The sequence below is a fragment of the Ovis canadensis genome, chromosome 1 (genome assembly GCF_042477335.2).
Source record: "Ovis canadensis isolate MfBH-ARS-UI-01 breed Bighorn chromosome 1, ARS-UI_OviCan_v2, whole genome shotgun sequence".
In the NCBI taxonomy this organism is placed as follows: Eukaryota; Metazoa; Chordata; class Mammalia; order Artiodactyla; family Bovidae; genus Ovis; species Ovis canadensis.
Window position 1 is genome coordinate 111652449 of NC_091245.1, and position 7890 is coordinate 111660338.

The following is a 7890-nucleotide window of genomic DNA, read 5'->3' on the forward strand; positions in this document are numbered from 1 at the left end:
GCCCAACCCCCTGAGTCTTGTTTCCTCATCTAGGAGATGGATAATAGCCCAGAAGAGAGGGGCTGTGAAGGGCAAACCAGGTTCAAAACTCAGTTTGGATACTGCCTGGAGGCTTTCTTCCCCTTCCCTCCCCACAAAGCAGGGGGATATTGGGGGAGGAGGGAATGTCTTTTGTCTTCAGTGTCGTATAACACAACCAAGAATCAGACTGTAAATCCTCTAAGTTGCAAGGAAGCCTGAGAGATTGTTTCACAACCCCCTTCTTCCTGGAATATTTGAACTCTCAAAATTGCCCCAAGTCTTTCTAAAGCAAAGTATGGCTTAAAACATAAATAAATACTTAAATGCATGAATTATTTTCTACCAGAAATTTACTGCCTTCCTGCTTTTTTCAAAACTCTCTTTCTCTTTCCCATTCTTAAAAACTGTAGAGCCTTCCTGCTACAACCTGTGAGACCAGGCAAGGGACAGGGATATGGGAGAGAGTTTGACAAGAAGAAATCTGGGCCCAAGGAGAAAGACTGTGAGCACCAAGGCAAGAGTGGGGTGGAGTGAAACTTGCGGAAGAAGATGGTTAGGGTAAGAGTGGAAGTGAGAACAGCTGGGTGATGCCTATGGCTGGTTGGAGTCCCTGAGTCTAGAAGAGGGGAGGGAAAGATGAGAGGGTACAGGCCTGTAGGGCAATATCACCCTCTGATATTGGTGCCCTCCCCTCTATGGGCGGAACAGTGCCAGGGAGAGCTGCATGCTGCTCATACCTCCCGATTCCCTTAACCTCCCTACCTGGCCACAGTCCCCCTGGGCAGATAACTCTCAGGCCAAGAAGAAACTCATCAGTAAATCTGCAGCCTTCCCAACTTCAAAAATCTCATCTCCACCCTCCTGCCTGCCCCACGTTCTTAGGTCAGCATTGCCCTGGTGCCCTGGACACGCCTCCACATGCCTGGCACCGGCTTCCCCTCCTACGTGACCAGCACGGGCCCGGACGGACTGGGTGGCGGACGCTGAGATAAGGCCAAGGGGGAGAAAACCGCCAAAGCCAGGAAGTTACACAGCCTGGTTCCCCTGGCAACCCAGCCACAGTCGCCAAACAGTACAGGGTGGGGGGGGTGGAGACAACTCCAGTTCACGGCACAGCCAGGGCTGGCTCAGACCTCAATTTCCTTGTTGGAGAAACTTCTCTCTCTGAATCTCCTAGGACAGTGCCACTGCCTAAGAATTACAGGGGGGAGCCAGTTTAAAATGTAAATTCAGAGCACCACCCCCGCTACCTTCACCACAGATTCCTGGCCTAATAGGACTAACTAGAATTTGCATTTCCAAACAGTACCCCAGGGGATTTCAGTTCTTGGAGGGTGGCAGGGTTGGAGAAGATCCTGGATGGGGCCTGAGGCATTCCAACCATCCTATGTGTCTGCTGGACTCTCCAGTCAGTCCCATCCCCAAGGATGCTTGACATGAGTATTTTCAACACCTGGTGAGTGACCAGGAGTTCAAAGACCTGGATTCTAGTATATGCAGAACCAATTCAAAGCCATGAACTTGGGACGAGGTGCCTCTGGGTCTGGTACTACTGTTTTGAGAATCAGGAGCCATCTAAAGACATTTGAGGTGAGCTTTCTATTCTCAAAATCCCTGGGGCCCTGGACCATCACTTATAGTCTCTAGGTTTCAGTTTCTGTCTTCTCCCCAAAGGGTATAAAAATATTCAAGCCTTCCCAAGTGGTGACAAGGCTTCCTGTCCCTGGAATTCATAGATATGGAAGTGCCTTGAAAGCACAACTCTCAGATATTGTCCTTGTGGTTGTGGTAGCTTTTCTTGCTGGAGGGAAATGCTAGGTTGTCAGTGGGCTCCAAAAAAAATCAAGGAGCCTCAGGGAGAGAAACCCCAAGTTACAGGATCAGGGGCTGGGCCTTGAGGTCTCTCCATTAGTTCATTTTTATAGCTGCCAGTTCTGCCAGTTCTTCATTTGCCTTCGAGAGGTGGCTGCTGGAGGGTTGAACTTTCTGCGCTCTTCCTAAGCCTGACCTCTCCCTTCCTCCCTGTGGCCCCAGCCTCCACCCACAGAAAAACCACAGTTCGTGCTGGCTGCAAATGGAGTCCCTCCCCAGTATCAGCCACCAAGCCAAGGAAGGAACACCATCATGGGGTGAGCAGTTAACTTGGACTTCTTCTGCCACGGGTATAAGTCCCAGTTCAGCCACCTGCTGGGTTCTGCAAGTTACTTTCATCCTCAGGTTCCCCATCTGTAAACTGGGAGAGAATAATATCCCATGTGTGTTAGTTGCTCAGTTGTGTCCGACTCTTTGTGACCCCATGGACTCTAGCCCGCCAGGCTCTCCTGTTCATGGAATTCTCCAGGCAAGAAAATTAGAATAGGTAGCCCTTCCCTTTACCAGGCGATCTTCCCAACACAGGGATCAAATCCAGGTCTCCTGCACCGCAGGCAGATTCTTTACCATCTGAGCCACCAGGGAAGCCCATATTTCATGACCCAGACCCAGACACCATTTGTTTAGTGGCTGAAGCCAGAAGCCTGTCTTTCTGGCTCCCTCTCCCCCTTCACTCTGCACAGAATACTAAACAATTTTGAAATGCAGTCTCTTCTTTCCATCTTCACTGGCCTTCCTTCCCTAGCTGCTCTCACTTCCGTCTGGACTGCTGCAGTAACCTCCTGGAGTCGATCTGCCTCACTCACTAGATAATTCTAGATAATTCTCTACCCTTCTTATGCCATTCTCTACCCTGCAGCCTAAGGAATTTGGCTAAATTGAAACCCAACTCTCATCTCTTCATCCTCCTGCTTAAAATCCTTCAGTGTCTCCCCCTTGCCCTTAATGAAAGTTCCAAAATTATTCATTTACATTGAAGCCCCTCTGATCCTGTGCATTTCTCAGCACCCACCCCTCCCACCTCTAAACACGCCCATTCTACTGTCTGGCCCTGCACATTCCCATCTCCAGCTCATGCCAGTGCTGAGCCTGGCTGAGAACACCACCCTCCTCATCACTACTGGCCTCTCCCATCTGCTTCTGCTGCTGCTGCTGCTGCTGCTAAGTTGCTTCAGTCATGGCCGACTCTGTGTGACCCCATAGATGGCAGCCCACCAGGCTACCCCGTCCCTGGGATTCTCCAGGCAAGAACACTGGAGTGGGTTGCCATCGCCTTCTAATTATCCTTAAAGCCTCAGTTCACACCTCACCTTCCAGAAATCTTCACTGACATCCCTCCCTGTGAGGCTGTGCTAAGTCTCCTCCTCTGGCTTCTCACCTAGACTCCCCTTAGCCCACCACAATTCTCCATTATACTACAACCAGCTCTCTGCTCTTCTCGCTCCTCCCAGGAGGGCACAGACTACACTAGCCTTGTTGATTGCTGTATCCTCCACCACCCAATAGATGTCTTGCCCTGAATAGGTGCTCAATAAATATTTTTTGAAATAGTGAACGGACAAATATAATATACAGGTTAAATCCTTAGCACAGTGACTAGCAGAAAAACGGTAGTGAATCAGAGTCATCATCACGACTGTGATGGTTCAGCCCCACACCAAGCTCTCATGGAAACAGAGCTCCAAACTCAGCCCTGCCAACAGTGGGGTGAAATGGTGTGACAGCCCCAGGGCCTGCGGCAACATGTGTGTGACCCCCCTCCACCAGCAACGTTGATCTGTGCCACTGCAATCCCTGGTTCTCACCCTGACTCGGACTCCTTTGCCCACCCTGATTCCGGGCAGGAAAAGAACAGCACCTTCACCCTCCACTGAAACTTGACTTCTCACCACAGAGCTAGTGACTACTCCTTTTTCTGGAGGAGCAACTCCCCTCAACAACCCCAACCATCAGCCCCACTCCTCCGGACAGATCAGGGAGAGGATCCCTGAGACACACAGCCTCAGCTCACCACCGTATCGCCACCAGTCTCCACTCCAGAAATGATCCAGGACTGTGGGAGGTTGGCCAGTGATCCTCCCAGAGAGCCCTACTGGCATTTCTCCAAAGGCACTTATCGCTGGCTTTCTGAATTACCTTGGCTCATCCCCGTGTTTTATCTCCCCTACAGGATTATGCACTTTTTGAGCAAAGAGATCATGTGTTAATAATCTTCATATCTCCTATGCCTGGCATAGGGTAGAACCCCAATCACTGTTGAAGTAATGAATACATGAATGAAAAAATGGGTTATATATGAGTGGTTCCAGACAGAATTGGCCATTTTCCACATTAAGAAGATGAGATTTGTGGAGAAGGAAATGGCAACCCACTCCAGTATTCTTGCCTGGAAAAGTCCATGGACAGAGGAGCCTGGCGGCTGCAGTCCATGATGGCATGCAGATGGTGGAGGGAGATGGGTTGGTAGCAACAAACTGGTAGAACTAAAAAAAAAAAGAAAGAAGAAGATGAGATTTGTACTATCAATGAAGGCATTCCTCCTGACCCTTAAGAGAATCCAGAGGCTAAAACACCTGAGTCAAGAGGATCATTTTTCCTTGCTTAAACTAAATTTCTCTGTGTGCAACTTCAGGGAATTGGCTTTTAATCTACCTCCCCAGCCACTGGGACTAAAACTCATTTCTTTGCAAAGAGCCGATTACTAATTTACCTTTAGCCTTCTCTTCAACAAGTTTAATCCCAGGCCCTTTATCGCTCCCTCCCTAGGGCCCTACTGTCCAGCCCTTTCCCTGTTTCACTGATCTGTGGGCCTTTTGCCAGGCTCTCAGAGACCTCCCTGGGCTGCGCAGGCAAGAATGGACCTACTGTTGTCCGCGGAGCCATGCACAAGGGCTCAGATGCTTACACTCTGCCTACACACACCTCTCCGCACCTCCGTCCCCAGTCCTTGGTAAACACATGCTCGCAGGCAGCCTCCACACACGGTCACTCCGTGAGCCCTTGTGCTGTGAATTCTCACACACCTGGATGCACATTCAGTACACAGGAACAGACCGTGCAGAACTGAGTTCTTTCCACACTGTGAATCTCTTCCGCTTCTCCATCTCCTGCTCCTCCTTCCCCTGCTCCCTGCCTCCCTGCTCCATCTCTCCTTCCCATCAGCCACCACAGGCCAAGCCTACTTCCCCTTTACCTACACAGTGATTTTCCACTTCAAGGCTGAACACAAGGAGTAAAGGAACCGAAGTTGACTCTTCCCTCTTCCCCTTGCCCTCCTCCCATTTTTTTCCTGCCAAGTCCTCAGTGCACCTTCCACGTGCACAGAGCACACAAACCACTCTCCATCCCCTTCCCAACCACCACTACTCTGGATGTAGGGAGGACTGACTTCTCAGGTTCTTACCTTTGGAAATGAACAATGAGGAAGCATCAGAAACTGACAGACAGGCTGGTTCTATTTCAGATCCCATGAGAGGCTGGGTTGGTTGCTGGGACGCTGGGCGGGCTGGGCACCATGCCATGGGATTCGGGAGCATGAGGGCCTTGTGATATTCACTCATTCATTCATTCAACAAATATTTATCCAGTACCCACAACATGCCAGGCACTACTCTGTATCAACAAAAGCAACACAAACCTGCTCTTAAAGACTATGCATTCTGTGGGTGGAGCCAGAAAATAAATAGGTATATTTTATTGGATATCAGGTGGTGATAGGAGAAAGCAGGGAAGGATGATGGGGTGCAGGTTGAGGGTGGAGTGTGTAGTTTTAAATAGGGTGGCCAGGGGAGGCAGTACTTGGAAGGTGACATTTGAACAAAGACTTGAAGGAGAGAAGGAACCGCGGTGACAGCTGGGAGGGGAGATTGTTCAGGGCAGCAGAACCCGCAGGCACAGGCTGTTGGGGAACCCCAGTGTGGAGAGCCATGGGAAATGAACTGCTAGGAGATGGCAGGGAAAGGGGGTGCCATTCAGAGAAGTTCTTCCTTCCAGTCCCAGGGCTGGGACCCATTCTGGCCTCCAGGGCCTGATGGAGAAGCAGGAAATATGAGGGGCCAGATTAGGGATGAAACTGTGACCTCAAATAGAACAAAATGCTGGAATGAAGCCATCGGAAAACCAAACAAAATGTTGAGTTGTCAGTGGATGTCATTTCCAGAAGGAAGGAGCTGAACCTACACTGAGATGGATTAAGGGGAGACATGGAGGGGCCACACACAGCTTGTTGGTGGGTAGAGGTTGCAGCTGGGAGGGAGGCTGAGCACCTCTCAAAATTTAGTCCCAGCTGGAGCAGCACGGGTCAGTGAGCTCTCAGCCAGGATGATCTGGATTCAAAACTCTACTTGTTGTTTAGTCCCTAAGTTGTGTCCGACTATTTTGCGACCCCATGAACTATAGCCTGCCAGCTCCTCTGTCCGTGGGATTTTCCAGGCAAGAATACTGGGGTGGGTTGCATTCCCTTCTCCAGGGGCTCTTCCCAACCTAAGGATCAAACCTGTGTCTCTTGAATCTCCTGCATTGGCAGATGGATTCTTTACTACTGAGCCCCCAAGGAAGCCCTCAAAACCCAGTCCCTCCACTAACTCCTTATGTGGTCTTGGGCAAGTTTCCTGTCCTGAGATCCAGTGTGTTCATCTGGTAACAAAATGAAGGAATAATACAGTAATTTCCACTTTATGCACTATCATGGGAATCTGCTGGGAGAACACAGTGGTTCTCAGTCTTGGCTCTGCGGTGTGCTGGTCCCAGAAAGTCGTGAGGCTGGTGGCCAATAATTTGTAGCTATTAATAGTTAAATCAGAGAAGAGTGCAAAGGATTTTTCAGTTTAAGTATCAGTGAATTCAATGTTGTCTTTGCAATGACATCACTCTTCCTTACTGGCATTCCACAAAGCCTTCCTGAATGGGAGATAACTGGGAGATAATGGGGTGGAGTGAGAGCTAACTCCCTGGGAATTTGCACATAAGCGGCAGCCTATCTTATCTGTGCCACAACCCAAGGGAGTGCAGCAGGCAAGCAAATACTATCTCACCCATGGCTGGGGCTTGGATAAGGTGGACAGTCCCTGAGCTAATGGCTAATGTACAGCAGTGGCCTGGGGCCTGGCACACAGTAGGTGCTTCTTTGGAAGGTCTCTGGCTATCTACCACTGCACATTCTGTCACCCCCAGGCACAATGCTGCAGCTTTCTCCCGCCTCAGGAAACAAAGATAAATGGTAGTAAAAGTGGGGAGAGGGACAGTGGAGACCAGGCTGGCTGGTGGGGGTGGGAGCTGAAGTGGGGAGGGCTGGCCCAGGGCCAGATCTGATGGGAAGGCCGTGGGATTGGAAACTACAGGTGGAACATTCTTACGCAGGTCAGGGGTAGGAGTCAGGACAACCCCACTCAAAATTTGACAATTGTGGTCCAAGGCCACCCATCCAGAAGATGCTGCTAGGTTCTCAAGAACATGCAGCTCCTAAGTGTCTGATCAACAAGGCTTCCTCCCTCCAGTCACCACCAACTCCTTCCAGCTCACTCATGCCCCTGTTCACCAGACCCTCACCACTGCAACCCCACCCCCTAAGCTGGTCTGGCCAGCTCCAACAGAAGCCACCTGGCATCAAGCCTGTGGGAGGGGCCTCCAACCCAGACACTTGTCAGGACTCAGGACTGTGGGGACGGCCAGCCCCACCTTCCTGCAGCGACTGACAGCCGCTCTGGTTGTGGGAAAGGCCCAGCTAGCTGCGGGCCCCTCTCCCCCTGGACACTACCCACATATCCTGTCATCATGACGCCTAACCTGAAGGCAGCCGGGAGGGCCTGTCCCTTCTCAACCCCTCACCTAAACAAGTGAGAAAAAGAACAGGAAGGAAGTAAAAGATGGGGGGATACTCGCGACCTTCCATCTCAAAATCCTCTTCCCTGGAGCCACTGCCTGTACTTCCCCCACATCCCTCCCTTCCTCACAGCGGGTTCAGGCGGCCCCAGACACAGCCAGAATCCATCCAAAAAA

General features: G+C 50.7%; 1 protein-coding gene and 1 long non-coding RNA gene across 2 annotated transcripts in view; one reads left to right on the plus strand and one right to left on the minus strand.

Annotated features, from left to right (window-relative positions):
• CFAP45 (cilia and flagella associated protein 45) overlaps nt 1-876 on the minus strand; it is a 35452-nt gene extending 34576 nt beyond the window's left edge. The window contains exon 1 of the mRNA XM_069577389.1: nt 784-876. The gene's annotated coding sequence lies outside the window, so the exon portion shown is untranslated. The remainder of the gene's footprint in view (nt 1-783) is intronic.
• Nucleotides 877-1350: 474 nt separating this feature from the next.
• On the plus strand, nt 1351-4393 carry LOC138433921 (uncharacterized). The gene is made up of 2 exons (XR_011254516.1): nt 1351-1611; nt 2056-4393. It is a non-coding gene; the product is annotated as an uncharacterized lncRNA (long non-coding RNA).
• Nucleotides 4394-7890: the final 3497 nt, after the last annotated feature.